The sequence below is a fragment of the Ovis aries genome, chromosome 3 (genome assembly GCF_016772045.2).
Source record: "Ovis aries strain OAR_USU_Benz2616 breed Rambouillet chromosome 3, ARS-UI_Ramb_v3.0, whole genome shotgun sequence".
NCBI lineage: Eukaryota > Metazoa > Chordata > Mammalia > Artiodactyla > Bovidae > Ovis > Ovis aries.
This window is the reverse complement of record NC_056056.1, coordinates 46,007,464-46,027,141: the sequence shown is the minus strand read 5'-3', so window position 1 is coordinate 46,027,141 and position 19,678 is coordinate 46,007,464. Positions and strand designations below refer to the sequence as shown.

Below are 19,678 nucleotides of genomic sequence, written 5' to 3'. Positions count from 1 at the left end.
AAACCAATAAACACGGTTGTTGTTCAGTCGCTAAGATGTGTCTGACTCTTTGTGACTACATGAACTGCAGGACACCAGGCTTCCCTATCCTTCACTATCTCCTGGAGTTTGCTCAAACTCATGTGCATTGAGTCAGTGATACCATCCAACCATTTCATTCTCTGCTGCCCTCTTCTCCTTCTGCCCTCAATCTTTCCCAGCATCAGGGTCTCTTCCAATGAGTCAGCTCTTCACATCAGATGGCCAAAGTATTGGAGATTCAGCTTCAGCATCAGTCCTTCCAATGAATACTCAGGGCTGCTCTCCTTTAGGATTGACTGGTTTGCTCTCCTTGCTGTCCAAGGGACTCTCAGGAGTCTTCTCCAGCACCACAAAAAGCATCAATTCTTCGGTGCTCAGCCTTCTTTATGGTCCACCTCTCACATCCATACATGACTGCTGGAAAAACCATAGCTTTTGAGCTTTGACTATAGCCCTTTGTCTGCAAAGAGAAGTCTCTGCTTTTTAATATGCTCTCTAGGTTTGTCATAGCTTTTCTTCCAAGGAGCAATTGTCTTTTAATTTCATGGCTGCAGTCATCATCCATAGTGATTTTGGAGCCCAAGAAAATAAAACTTGTCACAGTTTCCACTTTCCCCCCATCTATTTGCCATGAAGTGATGGGACCAGATGCCATGAGCTTAGTTTTTTGAATGTTAAGTTTTAAACCAGCTTTTCGCCTCTCCTCTTTCACTTTCATCAAGAGGCGCTTTAGTTCCAATTCAGTTTCTGCTATTAAAGCGGTATCTGCATCTCTGAGGTAGTTGATATTTCTCCGGGCTATCTTGATTCCAGCTTGTGAGTTATCTAGCCCAGCATTTCTCATGATGTACTCTGCACAGAAGTTAGATAAACAGGGTGACAATAGACAGCCTTAACATATTTCTTTCCCAGGAACATGGACTTGGAATTTAGTATTTTGACACAGAGAGAAAGACACAGGCTCGTTTGTTTATTAATTTATATATTCTGTAGAGCTCTTAAATTTTTTCTAATATCTTGAATTCTTTAAAAATGTTTTATTAGTTTTCTAAATTATGAAAGTTAATATGTGTGTTAGTCCCTTAGTCATGCGTGACTCATTTCAACCCCGTGGACTGTAGTCCACCAGGCTCCTCTGTCCATGAGATTCTCCATGTAAGAAAACTGGAGTGGGTTGCCATTTCCTTCTCCAGGGGATCTTCCCAACCCAGGGATTGAACCTGGGTCTTACACATTGAAGGCAGATTCTTTACCACCAGGGAAACCCCATGAAAGTTAATATAACTGGAAAAAAAAATTCAGAGTCAGTAAGGTTATAGAACTCATCTCCCTTCCTTCTGACACCTCAACCCCACATCTGGGGTATATTGACAGCTCGTCTGCATGCTTCCAGATGTTTTTCTATGAATTATCAAAAGTCTGATTGTTTGGACTTTATGTCCCAGTCTTAGAAGAATCATGTGATCAACGTAAAAGCAAAAAGGACCGAAGGCTGCAAATCAAAGCTTTCCCAGATCTAACTCAGAATTCCTGTTTGTGGAGGACCGCACCCATGAGGTGAGCCTCAGTGCATCCAGCAGCAACCAGCTGCCCTTTTGCTCTGAGTTTGGATTAAGAGTAAGGGCCCACCGTTGAGCTGGCCGAGCTCAAAGGTGCCTGAAATGACTACTCCCGCAGTTCCTTCACTTTCAGGTAATTTAGCTTCCGAAGGCCTCCTGGAAAATGCACATAATTGCGGGTGTGGTGTTCTTAGTCTGATTATCTAAGGGGGATTGCTTTCTTTCTGGAGAGATAAATACTTGGGGGGAGGAGGGCGCTTTCAGGTGCGCCTCTGGCCAGGCTTACCTCCCGGCGGTGTGCAAGGGGACCAGTTGCCTGTGCTGGCCCTTTCAAACCAGCGCAACCTCTCCATCCGGTCGCGCCGGGTTTATCTGGGGCCCTCAAACTTGTGTCAATAGCAACTTAGACTCACTTAAGAATACAGTGCGCTGACAAGCCGGCGGGGGCGCTGGGATAGGAGGGTGGGTCAGTGGTCCCCGGAATTCCGGCGGGTGCTTGCGGTTAGCGCCAAGTCCCCATCTTGCCGGAGGGATGTGTGTCACAGTTCAGCCATTAAGGCTGCACCTAGGTGTCCGGCCTGCCCCCTGGGGCCGCGGCGCGGGTTCGAGGCACAGCGTCTGGACATCTTGTGTCTCTGGCTTCCCAAGTCTCCCATGGGACCTGGAGGAAACACCAAAACTCCTCTCCCCACGTCCTGGGCGGCTTTCATAAAACCGAAGATCCGGTGCCGGTGCCAAGTAGGCGTCATTCGGGCGCCTAAGAGTTAGTGGCAGGTACTGGATGGGCAGAGAGCAATTGTCAAGTCTCCTTTTGGCCTTGTTTCTCCCTACCCCCATCTTCCATAGTGGAACCCCAAGTTCAGCCCAGGCGTTTGGGCCGCCGGGGTTCGGTCTAGGACCTGTCACGAACTGACTCCGGCCAGAAGACGCCACTAGAGTCCTCGCTCAGGCGCTTAGTTTCCCAACACCGGATGTATTACAACAGGGGCGACAACACGAGGCATTTGGGTTAGACTGGAGTAGGAAAATAGTTCTTTTGAACTGAGAGCTGCCCTTTCCCCACCGAGGGTCTAGTTCTTGGCGGGGGCGGAGGCGGAGTCTCCTTCCCCCCAGCTTAAGACTGCTTTCCAGGTGAGGGCGCCGAGGCTCCCCGGAAATCAGGAGGAACTCGGAGCTCCGGCTGATCGTGGGCGCGCACAGCTAGACAGGCTGGAGCTGAGCCGTACCCAAACTCCGGGCGCCGGGCCTCGGGCCGGGCGGGGCGGCGACGTGAGGGGCGGTGCCGGGCCTGATTGGTGCGTCGGGTGGGGGTGGGGCCAGGAGAGCTCCGCTGCGGCGGCGACGGAGCCGGGAGCCGGGGCCGGAGCCGGGAGCCAGACGGCGGCAGAGGCGGCAACAAGTGCCGGAGCTGAGCCGAGGCTGGGGCCGAGCCGAGCAGAGGCGGAGCCACCCCGCCGCCGGGCTGCCCCATAGCGGGCGCCACGCATGGAGCGAGAGCGGCGGTGGTCGCCGGGCTGAGCCGCTCGGAGCGGCCGGGACGTGGATGCAGCCGCGATCTCCCGCCCCCGCCCCGCCGAGCAGGAGCTGCTCCCGGACAAGGTAGGGCCGGGCGGGTGTGCACGCTTCACCTCCGCAGGCCGGCCGCGCGCCCTCCTCTCTCTGTGGTCCCCGGCTTCCCCGCCACGGGACCCTCCTCTCTCCCTCCACCATCTGCTTCCTCGAGGGTGCCGGCTTCGCACTGGCGCCCCAGCGGAGGAATCAGACTCTAGCTGTCTTCCTGCCGCATCTTGGCGTCCCGGTCCTCCCCCTCGTCCCCCCCTCTCCTGCTACCTTCCTGGTACTAGAGGAAGAGGTTAACGAAACCCGCGGCAGCGTGTCTTTCGAGCCTCTTGCCCCATTCCACACCTCCCCTCCTAGGACTCGGGAACATCCCCCGCTCCTCCCCGCTGCACCCCAACTTCCGGGGGAGCCCTCGCCGGGGTGATGCAGGCGTTGGGAAAGGGGGGCGTCAGAGGCCCTGGCGTCCTCATCTGGGTTGCACAGGTGTTTTGGGGAGGGGTCCCTGCTTGATCTCACGCTGCACCCCCGCACCCCACCCTCGTACTGCGCTGCCTCCCGTGCCGCATGGGAAGATCAGGTGTTCCGAGAGCCGCGAGCAGTCGTTCCCCACCCCCATCCACCCGCCACGGTCAACCTCTGGTCCCTAAAGGCTGGTTTCTGTGAAACTTAGGAGAAACCTTTCGCGTTGACCTCTACAGAAATATTCCACGCCGCCGGCGAATGATTAACCAGGCTACTTGACCGAAGCCTGGGATGGGGGGGCTGGGGTGGGGGGGAAGGGTGGGTGCTGCGGGAGCGGGTCTAGCCGGCCTCTGCGAACCACCTTGCGTGGGGGTGTGGGCGTGGAGGGGTGCGGACTCTGAAGGCCGCGACTGCAGGTCCTGGAGGCTGCCCCACGACGGCAGGCGGACCCTTCCGGAGCCTGTAAAACCGAGTCACCTTAATTTCCAGGCCACGGGATTTTCCACTCAGGGCTGGGGAGCCCCAGAACCCACTTTCTCCCCATCAAGTGAGGAGGAGCGGCCGAGATACTCAGCACGAGTGTCACGACATGAAAGCACATCTCTGAAAATAATGTATATATTTTAAACCTGGACTGAAGAGGAGGCTCCTTTCCTTAAAACAGAGGGGTGGTTTGTCTTTTCTCCCCTGCTCTCCAGCTATGGCCTCCTGAATCTCCCTAACTTCGCAGAACGGTAGTTTGGAACAATTCTACCAGTCTCCTGCCGCTCTCTTGTTGTAGCCTTGCTGTAGATTTTCAGATTGCAAAGGCAGTTGTTGAATATGGGCTTCTACTTGTTATAACAAATCCTTCCAGTGTAATGTAGCCCCAGGAGGTAAGGGGATAGTTAAAGAGGTGGCCGATAGGTCCTGGACTGGAACTAGGAAGGCGGAGACCCAGCCCAGCTCAGCCCTGAGGTCTCATGGTTTCTCCCCTGTGGATCTGACGGCTGACCAGGAGGGAGGGTAGGGCCGTCACTTCTTCCCTCAGTCCTAGTTCCCTCTTCTGTTTCCTTTGAATTGCAGGCAGATTCTTCACCGTCTGAGCCACCAGGGAAGCCACCTTCTTTTGAATAGAAGTTATTAATAAGCTTGGTGGAATTTGGGAGAGTGTCACACAGAGTCCCAGGGCTCTTAAACCAGATTAGATTTTAAGACCAGGGAAGAGGCCCACACAATTTAGCAACTAAACAACAACAGGATGATGTTTGCCAGACTCCTCGCTCTACATCATGGGGGTGTGTTGTGTGTTCTCAGTTGCTCAGTTTTGTCTGATTCTTTGTGAGAGTCAATGGAAGCCATGGACTGCATGTAGCCCACCAGGCTCCTCTGTCCATGGGAGTATCCCAGCAAAAATACTGGATTGGGTTGCCATTTCCTCCTTCAAGTGATCCTTCCAACCCAAGGATCCAACCTATGTCTCCTGTGGCTTCTGCATTGGCAGGCGGATTCTTTTATCACTGAGCCACTTGGGAAACCCATCATGGGGGGTTAAGAAATGCTTAGTAAGTGGTGGTCATTGTATAATCAGTACAGAAGTTTCTCCAGGCGCCAACTTCCCCTTAACAAAAACAGTAACCATTTAGATTTGTTGGAGACTGAAATCAGCCAAATTTGGCAGATGGCAAATAGTTTTTGAAATCCAGGGAATGAGGTAATCTTTTGAGGAAAATAAGCATAATACGCTTGTAAAAGTTATAAATTTTTTTCTGGGTTTCTGATGGGAGAGTTGAGTGTACATAGGTGGCTTGTAATTTTGAAGATTTCTTTGTTTTTGCTTTTTAAAGCCCACAGTTTAGATTTCTTTGAGATGCTAAAGGTTTGCTAAAAATAAGAAAGTGAAACTGATAATTCATGGTTGATTTTTCATTGTACAGTTTACTCAGATGTGTGGCTATTTTTTTTTTTAAGGTTACACTAGGAAATGAATGAGAATCCAAAAAAGTTAATAATCATTTTGCTTTATCTTACCTGATGCATTGTTGGTATAAAACTAAGATGTTCTGGGTAGAAGTGTGTGGCACTTTTTCAGCTGATACAGGGTTAAGTGAAAAGGTGAATCCTTTGTTTCACAAACTTGGAAACTGTGGGAGAGGAAAATTTTTTTTTCCCTTCTAAGTTCTTTGGCTGATCTAATAATTAAATTGATCTCGCACAGATTAATTGGAGAAAAACATTTCTATGTATGGGGATTAAAAACATGGGACCCAAAGAAGTGACCACAGCAGGCAGCTTTCATACCTTTTCAATAAGGAAACAAATTTGTGAAGAATTGACAAAATAAAGGGGTTTGGGTTTAGGGTAACTAATCAGCAAAGGAGTAACAAGGTTTGTTTGTACAACCTTCTCAGCCCTAAATTCCCTATCTCTGGTGACAAAGATGCCTTCTACCCTCCTAGTGCAGGGAGGGGACCTTCTTATGGAAGACTGATCTGCTTTCAGGGGAACAGAGGGAGTCAGTATGTCCTTACACTGGCTGGTCTCTCAAGTAACTTTAATTCAAAATAATCATTGTGTCAAACTGACATATTTAAGGGTGGCATATTCTGTTCCCCTTCAAAACTTCAAAGTTTTAATGTTTGCTGACTGCTGTGTTTTTTGTTTGGTTTTTCCCCCCAACCATAATTTCAGTTCAGTCGCTCAGTCGTGTCCGACTCTTTGGGACCCCATGAACTGCATAATTTAGGAATGCTGAACCAGGGCTGCGAATGTACACCCTGTTCATAACATACTGGGTCAGTGCTTTTCATTCAATATAGCTGGCCTGTTGGCTGTGCCTAGTCGCTCAGTTTACAACTCTCTGCGACCCCATGAACTGCAGCCCACCAGACTCCTCTGTCCCAGGAATTCTCCAGGTAGAATACTGGAGTGGGTTGCCTTGCCCTCTTCCAGGGTATCCTCCCAACTCAGGCATCGAACTCAGGCTTAATTGGCCATATTTGGCTCTACTTAGGTTTTCTTTTCTTTTTTAACAGTTTTATTAGGCAGGTTCTTAAAGACTTGAAAAATTAATACATGCAAATGGTTACTTTTAGAAATGTTGCAGTTCTTGCATCTGGGATAATATTGGGTTATGTAATCTTGCAGCGTGCCCAACAGTGATGCATGAGTTACCAATGCTGAAAAATTCTCATAAAGTCCTTTTGGTCTTATTTACAAATACTCAGGAGGAATTAAAATCATTTCAGTCAATTGCCTGGCCTTTTTGGTGTGTACAGCTTCTTAAAACATGAATTAAGCTGGGATCTGAATTTGAAGGTTGGGTTTCCTGGCTTGCATAATCCATGGCACCTAGTAAAGACATACACCCAACACGTGCGGAGTCAGCTGTCCCTCCCCACTTCCCCCGAGATGGGATAACTGTAACTAGACGCTTGCCAAACTGTCTCCAAATTGTGGGTGAATAAATTCCTCTCTCAGGAGAGGCAATTACCTCTTGACTAAAGAGGAACATGGATGTGTGGGGTAAGGCTTGGAGCAAATTGATGTAACAGTTTCATCATCACCAGCTGATGATGAGACTTTGCTAGTCTGAACAAAGCTTTAGTGGGAAGAACTTGTTACTTGATGGAGAGTTTATTAATCGGACATACGCGACACAATGACTTTACTGCTGGGAAAAGTGGTTTGAGTTTTCTGTTACAACTTGCATTGAGATTTTACACTCACTGCCTTAATGCCCCTACTGTGAGTTTTATGCTCTTTGCCCACCAACTTTGTCTTCTTGCCTTGTCTTAGTTTTTGTAACAAAATCCAAACTTCTCTTGGGGGTCAGCACTGTTGATAAAGTTACAACATATGTCTTGAAATATTTTGTGTAGTTTTATTTAGGTACTTCCATGGTAGGAGGCCGTCTATGGCGTCGCACAGAGTCGGACACGACTGAAGACTGAAGCGACTTAGCAGCAGCAGTAGCAGCATAGATAACTCTAAGGATTTTGTTACAAATTACTTTCTCTGCATCTATGAACATTCCTTTAGAGCAAGGTTTAAAATTATTTTCATTCTGATGTGGCTACAGAGGGGAAATTCCCAGTAGTAAGGAAATTGATACTTTCTACTTTTCATTATGTAACATTTAAAAATAGATTTATTGTCTAATGCCTCCACTCTGGTGGAATTAGGATGTACTTCATTTACCAAAATGTTTTGAAAAACCGACTGTCCAAGGGAGTCAATTCTAGAGTGTGGTCAGTTCTGTCAAGTGGTTGTGTGATATTTAGTGTTTAAAGGGCATGAACTTGGAGGTAGTGGTGATGTTTAGTTGCTAAGTCATGTGCAACTTTCTGGGACCCCATGGACTGTAGCCCTCCAGGCTCCTCTGTCCATGGGATTTCCCAGACAAGAATACTGGAATGGATTGCCATTTCTGTCTCCAGGGGATCTTCCCCACTCAGGGATTGAACCCGTGTCTCCTGCATTGACAGATGGATTCTTTACTGCTGAGCCACCTGGGAAACCCTTAAGTATGTAAAGTGCTCTAATAAGTGTGCAGCTCATATGTGTCCACTGCTAAATCAAGAAAATTATTTCAGTACCCCAGAAGGTCCCTGTGCCACTTTCTAGTCAGTCTCCAGCCCCTAGAGGGAACCATTATTCTGACTTACATCATCTTAGATGTGATACATATCATCATATGTTGGTTTTGCCTGTTCTTAAACTCCACTTAAGTGGCTTTTCCAGACTGACACAGTGTGTAGTCTTGTGAGACAGACCTGGATTTGAGTTTCATTTTTTGCCACTTACTCTGATGTGATTACTGTGTGATAATTACTCTAAGCCTCAGTTTCCTCTTTAGAGAAATAGGGGAGATTACCTCAGATTTGCTAAGAAAATTAATTTGATGATGCACTTAAAATACCTAGCACTGTGCCTGACATAGTTTTCTTTGTCCTCCTTTTATTTCTTTAAAAAGATGGTAACTAAAGCAACTATATCTTCTGTATTTTAATATACTGTTTCACTAAATAAAAGCTGTGTAGGTCTTCTATTGAAAATTAGAAGTCAGATCTTTGTTGAGTCAACACATTGGTGTTGTAGCATTCAGCTTAAATGGAACCTATTATTTGTTAATAGTTGATCACCTATCATTTTTGATATTTCCTCTGTAAGTCATAAAATAACAGTCGTTGAAATGTCTCTTTTAGAGCTGATTAGTCACCTGTGTGCTGTGAGCTAAGATGCAGTGATGACAGCTGGTTCACACATGTCTGTGAAACCCGTGGAAGAGTTTGATTTAGATAAGAGACATCATTAAGTGCCCAGGGTATCCAGAACAATATTTTACTGCCTTATGTTTTGTAAAATAATTATTTCAGAGTGAAAGCACGGGGCCAGTTGTTAATTGCATGCTTCAGACAACCCATTTAAAACAGTTTCAAGTTTTATAGTCTTCCTTTATGAGTGATATTGTATATTCAATGGTCTCATGTTGCCAGTGTTTGTGCTTTTTAAAAATATATATATATATTTTGTATTTTTGGAACCATTTTTAAAGTGTATCTTGATGGTACTATGGCATTCTTTCTAAAAGACTTTTTTTGTTATGTTTATTTAGGGAAGCAATCAAGATCAAGTGAAGAGAATGAAGTTAATTCCATCTCTTAATACTGTTAATTGCTGTTAGTTGGTTGAGATCCTTCTAGGTGTTTTTTTCCTACATCTGTATACTTGCAGAATGAGACTAGGAATAGCCCGTTGCCAATGCTTTAGTCAAATATAAAGCAGGTGCCTGGCTGAGAGGACAGAAGTTTTGAAGGCTTGGATTCAGATCCATCCTCACTCTGGCCCTACTTGTGTCTGGACCATGCAGTCCCCAGAGGCTCCATCATGGAGACTCCTGGTCTCCAGAGTACAGTGGCCAAAGGGGAAAACCTGTCCTTGGACAGTCCCACCACCTACCACCCACGATCTCAAGATAATCTATAACAAAAGGGTCACTTCGTTCACTTAGCCAGCATGCAGTGAGCACTTAGTGGATGCCTAGCACGGTGTCTGGCTCCTTGTATATTCCTCAATGGGCCAGGCACAATGCTTGCCATCAAGGAGTTAGCAATCTGGTTGGAACTCTAACCAGAAACTGTTGAAGGAGCACTCTGACAGAGAGAGGTGCGAGAAGAGTGCAGAATTGGGGGCGGCCAAGAAAGGCTCCGAAGGAGGTTGAGTTGGGGCTTAGCCTTGATGGATGAGTAAATAACTTAGGGGCAGAGAAACGAGGGCAGAGGCGGTGGGGATCGCAGGCTTGTGGCCGTTTTTCAGGGAAGTAGTGGGTGATCCCGTGGGTTTGGAGGTCAGGGTCCTTTAGGGAGAGGTCATAGGACACCATGCAGCCTTGATGACAGTGTGAAGAAGCGGTGCCTGGTCAGGGACGTTGTGGGGAGCCATGGAAAGTCCTTGCAGAGAGGACACGAGGACATGTCATGGTAAGGCGTGTGTTTATCAGGAAGATGAGCTTGAGCCAGAGAGGTGGGTGTGAGGGAGTTGTGACTGTGGGCCCAGGTCATTTCATGGTCTCCTAATGGGGCTCCCTGCTTCCCGTTTGCCCCACAACAGTCTGTTTTCAGGAAGAAGCTGGGGGCATCTTTAAAAACTGAAACTGTATTACATAACTTTTACTTGGAAGCCTCCGGTGGCCCCAGGTCCCCCTCAGAGTAAAGCCAACACTCTGCCACCTGTTGGGCCCTTGGTTCAGTTCACCTCCTCTTCTAGCGTTGCAGCTGGAAGTCAGTTGAAACTGTTTCTTTGACTTGCTTTCCGTTGCTTTTGTTATTGTAATCATACATGATGGCCTGTCTCAGAGAAACCTGCCCCTCTGCCTGACTGTTAAGCTAAAGTGCCTTTGTTCAGAACCCTGTCCACCTGGAGATGGCGGAAAGAAAGAAATTAACACATCCCCCTGTCGGAGGCTTGCCATTCTAGAAGATGTTTGCCTTTCTACTTTGTTTCCTCCCCTCCCTCCCCCCATCTCGGATGCATAAAAGAACCTGGCATCCAAACCTGACAAGATGGTTGTTTGAGACTTTAGTCTGCCGTCTTGGTCAGCCGGCTCTCGGAATAAAGTCGTGTTCCTTGGCCCAACACCTCGTCTCTTGGATTTATTGGCCTGTGTGGTGGCAAGGAGAACAAGCTTGGACCTGGTGACGTTAGCTGTCCCGCAACTGGCCTTCGGGCTCTCCTGTCTGGCCTTTACATCGGCTGTCCCCTCTTCTTGGAATTGCCTCCCCTTGCTCCTGCCCCGCAACCTACTCTCTGAAAAGAGAGGCTATCTCTAACCCTTTCCTTCCTTTCCCCCGTACTGTGCCTTCTATTTCGTCTAAGCACTATCAACCTTCTGATAATCAGCCACATAACTTCATTCTTCTTGGTCTGTTTGAAACATTGCTTGGTTTAACTAGGTGCTTGATATATGTTGAATTAGGTCACTTCATCAGTCTTGCTGGGGGAAGACTGAGGGCCCAAACCAGGTCAGGGATGGTACAGTATTAAAGTGTGTGTGTGTGTGTGTGTGTGTGTGTGATTTATTTGAAAGTGAGAGAGAAGATTCTCATAGTGGATGGCTGGAGATTTGGAAGGCAGGTGTGAAGGAAGTGGGCTCCACACCCGAGTACATCTGGACGTTTCCTAGCGGGACACTGGAGGCTGTAGTGTGTGGCAGAGGGCCTGGAGGACAGGAGTGTAAGGTGAAGGAAGACCAGCGTAGGCCTGAGCCCAGAGCTGTGGAGAGGACCCACTTGGGGCGATGGGGCCAGGATCAGAGGCTGCCAAGATGCACAAGAACCAGTAGAGAATTGGGGATAGGAGATGGTCTTGAACTTGTGGTGGGGTAGGAGTGGTGGCCAGCAGTGTTAGGTGCTCTGGGAAGTCAGGAGAGGCTGTGGACTCTGAAGTTTCTAGAGGGTGAAGGGGATGGGAAAGTCGAGGCACAACAAAGGGGTGTGGTGAGGCGGAGAACATTTTCTGGAAGTTGATGGAGAAAGGAAAGCGCAGCCTGTGCCTGGAGCCACTGGAGAGGGAGCACGTTGAGGTGGGGGATGAAGTGGAGATTGTCGTTGATACAGGAGCCAGGCAGCAGCAAGGGCTGTCGCAGGGGAGGGCGGTCTTGTGGGGGCTGGGGAGCGACTTACTGAAAAGGGAGACTGGTCCATGTGGAGAACAAGAAGTAGGTCTTGGTCCCTGAGCTGATATTAAGTATCTTTGTATCCATGGCAACCTACTTAGCTTGTTCCCTCCTCATCCCCACCTCCTGCATAATAAGAGAAAACCTGCGCAGCCAGGCTTATGTGTGGATTGTTTGAATCCTATGCAGCCACCAATATGAAAGTGTTAACACTCCAGTAAGGTTATTTCCATGGACCATAAACTTGCTAAGGCTTATAATTTGTGCTTCAGAATTCTGTTGTTGTTTATTTTCTTTGAAAAGCACTTAACATCCAAATGCTTCTTAAAGTGCTTCTTGTTTTTTTGAATCCTGATCAGAGTAACACAGTTGTTTTTTAAAAAAGGAAAAACAAAAACCAGCTTCATGTCTGGGTGTAGATTGTTCAGTGGGAAGCCTGGTGTTGTTTTCAGGATCAAGTCTGTGTACCTAACAATGAAAGGGTCAAAGTGGGTTTGTTACAAATACCATCCTCACTCTATTATTTAACGTTTGGAACTAATAACATGTATTTTACATTTTTTATTTTATGGCTAAATTTGATGCTTGTTTATAAGGAACTTAATGTAGGTTTTATTCTTTAAAGTAAATGATATGCATCCCTTTTATTCTTCTTCTCCCTTCATGACATAAGGAGTTATTTTTCTTCAAATGAACTTAAAATATCTCTCATGAATACTCCTATTTTTAACTGATTGCTTCTCTCTTTTGAATTTTTTCAAGGTTCTGATGGATCCTCTTTAAAAAAAAAAAAGCCTCTTTAAAATAGAAATTTTTAAACAGGTGCAGATACAGAGAGTGACATAATGAAGCTCCAGGGAGCCATCACTGGTTTCAGCAAGATGGTCTCCCCTTTTTGGTCCCTGCCCCATAGGCGACTGAGATGCTGTGTGGGCACCACTGAGAGAAAGAGGGCAAGCTCCTGTGGCCCTCCAGGTGTGGGTGTGGGAGTCACTGGTGTCGGGATGGTGGAATTGGGAGTCATCGGTGTGGGGGTGGTGGACGTTCTGGGAGTGACTGGACACCTCGAGAGAGAAAGGAGTGAGGAAAGTGTACATATGGCACTGAGAAATGCCTGGATTGCTGTGTCCAAGATGTTTTCAAGGAGGTGGTGGTAATCTATGGTATATGAAGGTGACATTCACAGAGACACTTAAAATTAGGTGATTAGGTGATTTAAGAAAACAAACTTATGGTTCCCAAGGGGTCAGGGGGTGGAGGGATAAACTGCGAGATCAGGATTGACATATACACACTGTGTGTGTGTGTGTAGTCACTCAGTTGGGTCTGACTCTTGGCGACCCCACGGACCGTAGCCCGCCAGGCTCCTCTGTCCATGGAGTTCTCCAGGCAAGAATACTGGAGTGGGTTGCCATGCCCTTCTCCAGGGGATCTTCCTGACCCGGGGATTGAACCCTCATCTCCTGCATCACAGGCAGATTCTTTACCATTTGAGCTACAGGGAAATAATATACACACTACTAGAAGGAAATGGCGACCCAGTCCGGTGTTCTTGCCTGGAGAATCCCAGGGACGGGGGAGCCTGGTGGGCTGCTGTCTATGGGGTCGCATAGAGTCGGACACGACTGAAGCGACTTAGCAGCAGCAGCAGCAGATACAAAATAGATGGACCTACTGTGTATAGCGCAGGGAGCTCTATTTGATACTCTGTGATGACCTATAGGGGAAAGGAATATAAGAAAAGAGTGGATATATGCATACCTGATTCTCCTTACTGTATACCTGAAACTAACACAACATTGTAAATCAACTATATTCCAGTAAAAATACAATAAAACTGAGTGATTTAAACTGCTTGGTTAAAGAGGCCCAATTTCTAAGCTGCTCAGCAGCGTGCTCATATACTGAGCAAACAACATGTTCTCTTTTATTTTGGCAACACAAATTTTTCTTGGCAGGTGGCCAGAGAAAGCGATGTTACTATTTCATCCCTTCTTTAAATATGTACACATTAAGTCTTGGTTGAACGGCTTTTCCTTTAATAGAACATTTGGACAAAAGGCCAAAATGTCACTGTTTTGAGGATGTATATTTTAAATCTGTGTGATTTATTTTGATACTTAAAAAACCTAAAAACAGTTCTCAGGCACCTGTTAGTAACTTGTTGACAATTAACCAACATTTGAGAAACAGAGAAGAGGCAGGAAAGAAATCTGGGAGATGGAGGCTAGAAGAGAGGGGAAACCACTGTGCTTGTTTGGTATCCTGTCCTGAAGTTGCCACCCGAGGGCCACTTACCACTAGAAAGGTTGTCTTCTGGGACGAGACTGCCCCTGACTCAGAAGTGGAATCCCAGGGGGCTTGCATTTTAATTGGATGTGCTGTGTGCAAGTGGCAGAGCCTGGCACTCACCATTTGGGGTGCTTTGACCTCACAGTTACAGCTTGTAGGTTGGGGAGCCTCTTGTTCATGCCTCCCTCAGGGTTGAGGAGAATGGCTCTCAGCTCACCTGGCACTGTTCAGGTTGGGACATGTTATTGGAGGTGGGGTGGTTCTGGACAACTAGCTCTTGGTACTCCGTTTGAGGGGCTTCAGTTTTGGGGAATCCCAAATGCTAGAAGGAGAGTAGATTAAATACAGTGCACTGGGGGAACTGAGCCTGTCCTCGTGGAAGAGGAGGTGGGATTTGAACCTGTACTTTTAAGCTTGGGGGAAGGATTGAGAAGTAAGAGAATGGATGTTTCCGGCTGGGAGAAGCCAGCATGAGCTGTGGTGTGGATGAGGACCACAATTGTTTTTAAGGGGTGCTGTGTCCCAGGAGGTTTTGAGGATGGCATGCTTGGGTCTCGGATGGGGTCTTTGTGAGAGTGCTTAAGGAAGAAGGGCTGCGTCACGCTCCTCCGTCCTGGCTGTGCCAACCCTGCAGCTCTGTGCCTGAATTCAAGTTTGGCAGTAGCTTAGATGGACTTGCAGGCTGGGAGCAGCCCATCTGGGGTCCCTGTTTATGCCCCCTCCCTCTACTCTCTATCTTGGGAACCTTGAATAAGTTTCTGGAAGCAGATCATTTATCTGTAAAATAAGGATACCTCAGTAACCATTGTATATCCCCTTGGGTCTTTGGCATACATCCAGGCACATGGACCAGTGTTACTGAGTCCAAGCTTGTACTGTTCACTACATGACAAGGCAGTCAGTTGAGAGACAAGATGCTGAGGCAAGGGGTAGTGACTTTATATGGAAAGTCAGCAGATAGAGAAGATGGTGGGCTAGTGTCCCAGAGAATCGTCTTACCCAAGTTAGAATTTGGGCTTCTTTCATAGTAAAAGGGAAGAGGATGTGGCAGGTTATTGCAGACTTCATGGTGTCAGAATCCTTTGTTCGTGCAGCTGTCCACATAGGTGTCTTGAAGTTCATGATGCTTCTGCAAACCTTCAGCAAGACAAATGTATTCTCTGTACTGAAACTTTTTATCTTTGTATGATTAGGAAGTGTTATGCCTTTAAGGGTTAGAGCTTTGAGAATAGGCTCTCCTGTGTATTTCAGGCTATAGGCAACATTCTTTTTGTTGTGGTTTAGTTGCAAAGTTGTGTCTTACTCTTGGGCCTTGGGCACACTTCCAGGCAAATGGACCAGTGTTACTGAGTTCAAGCTCCTACTGTTCACTACATGGCAATCGCAATTCTGAGTGATTCAGGCAGTTATCTCAAAGCTGCTTCTTTAAGAGACTCCAAATGTTTAAGCAGGGAGTCCTGGAGCCTGAAGCATGGTACTTTATGCTCATTGGTGTCCCCTTCATTGTGCCCAAGGGGAAATACTGTTTAAGGAAATTTGTCACTGGGAAACCTTCATACAAACAGCCAAGATATTGAGACTTCCCAAGGCAATTTATTAAATTACTTAAGTTAAACACAGTGAATGTCACTAGTATTAATGCAGTCCCAACTTGAAGCATGTTCAAACAATATTTATTTTGGGAGATTATATTTTTATTTTGGAAATAAATGTAAACAGATGTAAACTTTGGTTTTGCATGAGTTGATGGAGATGCTTTCAAACCCTACAATTCATGGGGGCAAGAATTACCAAATTTAATAGAATTGGGAAGGGCATTGGTTGATTTGAAAGTTTGTAGAGTACCTTTTGCCTGGGGGAGAGCATGGCAACCCACTCCAGTATTCTTGTCTGGAGCATCCCAGTGGACCAAAGAGCCTGGCTGGCTGCAGTCTATGGGGCTGCAAAAAGTCAGACACGACTGAGCGACTCAGCACAGCACAGCACAGCGTACCTTTTGTAAGTGATATAGGTGAATCTCTGTGATGGTGGTAGATTGAATTTGGCTGCTCAAATGCTTAACATTAAAGTGATTGTCTTAAAAATCTAAAAGTTTTACTTTATGGTCATTTACTGCTGTCCGTGAAATTAAGTGGTGAGGAATTTGAAAGTCAGTCCAGAAACTTTGAGGAGAGTCAGTTTTTGATTTTGTTAAATTAGTCTTTGAGTTGTTCATGCATTTTACTACGTAAAATGACAATGATCTCTTTTCAGTGATAGGTGAAAATATTCTTTCTCAGTTGATTTCATCAGCTTTTCTCTATACATACCTGTAGACAGGAGCCCACATAGCAAGCACCAGATTCTCTCCCCCACCCCATCTCTGTCCACCTAGATCACCAGGCCATGGCTGACAGCTTGCTTGTTTCCAGAAGCACTTATACAAGGTCAGATTGATAACTTAGTTTATATACCTTATATTAAATAATGATAACTTAGTTTCCAGTCCAGTATTTTTATTAATTTTTATTAATTACCTTTTCCCCATCTTCCATCCCTTGGACCTGTGTTTGTTTACAGATTTGTTTAATCGTATGAGACAAATGTTTCCAGAGACTTTTTTAAAAATTAAAAACAATTTTAAAATGATTATTCATTTACTTTTGACTACATTGGGTCTTTGTTGCTATGTGTGGCCTTCCTGTAGCTGGGGTGAGCCGGGGCTACTCTATAGCTGCGTGCACGGGCTTCTCATTGTGGTGGCTTCTCTTGTTGCAGAGCACAAACTCCAGGGCTCGTAGGCTCAGTAATTGTGGCACTTGGGCTTACTTGCCCCGCGGCATGTAGAATCTTCCTGGACTAGGGATCGAATCCATGTCCCCGCCTTGGCAGGTGGATTCCTAATGGCTGGCCCTCCAGGGAAGTCCTCCTGGGATTTTTAGGTGATGTCTTGTGTCGAGATGACACGCAGTGATGTTGTCCTCGTGGACGAGGCACGGAGGGGAAACCCCAGGATGATAGTTGTGAAGAAAAGTGGCCTGGCCTGACACACAGACAGTCAGGGGCCAGGGAGGCTCTCTGGGGGACCTGGAGATATGGGGCCTGTGTGTGAAATGACTCAGCAATGCTTTGTGTGGAGCAAAAGAGGAAAATGGTGAAAGAATAAAGCTCTTATTTAGTCCTTGTTCCTTTACTGCCCCTCCTGGTCACGTCCTTCTGGTCCTCAAGTTTTACTGTCGTCAGCCAGACGCTAGACAGAAATGGAACGGCCCAGCTCCTGCTCTTAGTGCCCTGTAAGGTGTGTCAGACTCCTTCCCCACGAGATGTGATAAGTCAAATAAAGGTGTATTTAGTGTGAAGACGCAAAGAGGAAGTAAGAAAACCACAGGCGGAGGGCGGGGGAGGCGGGGGTGTGGGGTGTGGGGGTGTTTCTGATCAGGGAAGGCACCACAGGAGGTGGTGCTGCCCGTGTTTTTTATGTTGATAGCCCAGAATCAAAGCAGTGAGAAGACGACTTTGTCAGTGATGGTGATTCTCAGTGCTGGCCTCCTCCCTGTGCTGACCTCGGGCGAGGCTCTGCGCCTTCCGGTGCCTTGGTTTCCTCTTCTCTGCAGGAGAAGGTTGGAGTCCCTGAGGTCTAAGGCCCTGGGAAAGAAATCCTTATAGCTTCTGTGGGCAACAAACTCAGGATAGGGTCTGTGCGGAGTGCATGTGCATGTTCTGGAGAGAGGGTGCAGTTTGTGGCCAACATTGCTCTTCCATCACCTTTTTTTTTTTTTCTTTGATGCAGACTAGTGTCCGTTCCTCACAGAGCCTGGGGAGCTGGGCTGCTGGCCGGCTGGGAGCTCACCTCTGGCAGGTGGCCGGTGGGAGGACCAGGCTGGAATCCCTGCTGTTTCTGGCTGTGGTGCCAGAGTGAAGGGCGAGGAAAGGCAGAATTTTCTCTTTGTAAAAGCTCTTGACAAAAGGGTTTGCCCAACAGGTTTGTTAGACTAGGCCGGTGCAAACACTGCCAGTCTCTCATTCCTCAGTGTGATTAACACCTGCCGTGGAAGCCGCAGGGACTCCACCCTCAGCAGGGGCACTGCCCGCCCGAGCGGACCAGGATGTCTGGGCACCTTGAACTAGGGACCGGCTCCCAGCTGGAGATTTTGTCTACATTATTCCTTTCTCATGCTTCTCAAGAAACTCGACTGCCTGGCTTTCTTTGGAACTACCTGCATGTTCCCGGGTATCCACAAATGCAGTGACTTCACTTCCTAAGTCTTTTTTTTTTTTTTTTTTTAATTGCAGCTTTATTTGAGGATTCTTGAAATCTTCTGAGCAACAAGGTTGTGTGGTAGGAGTAAGAGTTTAGACTTGGGGTCAGGGTCCAAGGTCCAAGTCCTGGTTCTACTCAGATTAGCTTTGTAACCTCAGGCTAATGGTTTCATATTTTTGAGCTTGTGACGGTTAGTTGAGAAAATCCTGATGTAAAAAATGGGCAAAGGGTGTGAGGAGTGGGAAGTCAGGAGGGAAGTACAGTTAAAACAGGCAGAGGTTGTTTTTGTGTGAAGATTAAAAAAAAGGACAAGGTCCACAGGCAGTGTGGAGATCTCTGTGCTCTCTGGGGTTGTACAGTCTGGCTTTTTTTTTTTTGATGAGGAAGGACATGGAATAACTTGATTGTTCTCTTTGTAATTTTTTTCAAAGGAAATAATAGACAGTGTACAAAGACGCACAAATGAGGTTGTTCATCAGATTTTTTTTTTCTCCCAATTATAGGGAAAGTCCAGAGAAGGCAGTGGCACCCCACTCCAGTACTCTTGCCTGGACAATCCCATGGATGGAGGAGCCTGGTGGGCTGCAGTCCATGGGGTCGCTAAGAGTTGGACACAACTGAGTAACTTCACTTTCACTTTTCACTTTCATGCATTGGAGAAGGAAATGGCAACCCATTCCAGTGTTCTTGCTTGGAGAATCCCAGGGACACGGGAGACTGGTGGGCTGCCGTCTGTGGGGTTGCACAGAGTCGAGGACACGACTGAAGTGACTTAGCAGCAGCAGCAGCAGCAGGGAAAGTCAGAAACAACTCATGGGTTAGTGATTGGGTAGCAGTAGTGTTACTCGCTCGGTTGTATCTGACTTTGCAATCCCATGGTCTGTAGCCTGCCAGGCTCCTCTGTCCATGGGATTCTCAGGCAAGAATACTGACTGGAGTGGATTTCCATGCCCTCCGCCAGGGGATCTTCCTGACGCAGGGATAGAACCTGGGTCTCCTGCGTTGCAGGCAGATTCTTTACCATTTGAGCTACAGGGAAGACAGGTCAAATGCCTGTACTCTGTCAGAGGTACTTTAGAGATCTGTTGGTGGCTTAGTGGGTAAAGAATCTGCCTGCAGTGCAGGAGATGCAGGTTTAATCTCTGGGTCGGGAAGATCCCCTGGAGGAGGGCATGGCAACCCACTCAGGTATTCTTGCCTGGAGAATCCCATGGACACAGGAGCCTGGCAGGCTACAGTCCATGGGATCACAAAGAGTCGGACATGACTGAAGCAACTAAGCATGCATGCATGATAGAAGGTGAGTCACTCAGATCATGCTGCCTTCGCCTGTCCAGATCTGCTTTACAAAAATTAAATCTCTGAACACAATAGCCAGTTGTCTTTGTA

The 19,678-nt window shown here is 47.1% G+C and overlaps 1 protein-coding gene across 2 annotated transcripts in view; it reads left to right on the top strand.

Annotated features, from left to right (window-relative positions):
• Positions 1–1,554: 1,554 nt before the first annotated feature.
• B3GNT2 (UDP-GlcNAc:betaGal beta-1,3-N-acetylglucosaminyltransferase 2) overlaps positions 1,555–19,678 on the top strand; it is a 33,194-nt gene continuing 15,070 nt past the window's right edge. Inside the window, exon 1 of one of the 2 annotated variants that reach the window (XM_060412078.1) lies at positions 1,555–1,713. The gene's annotated coding sequence lies outside the window, so the exon portion shown is untranslated. Of the gene's footprint in view, positions 1,714–2,936; positions 3,180–19,678 lie in introns of those variants that run through there. The other variant, XM_004005851.5, reaches the window with a different exon arrangement.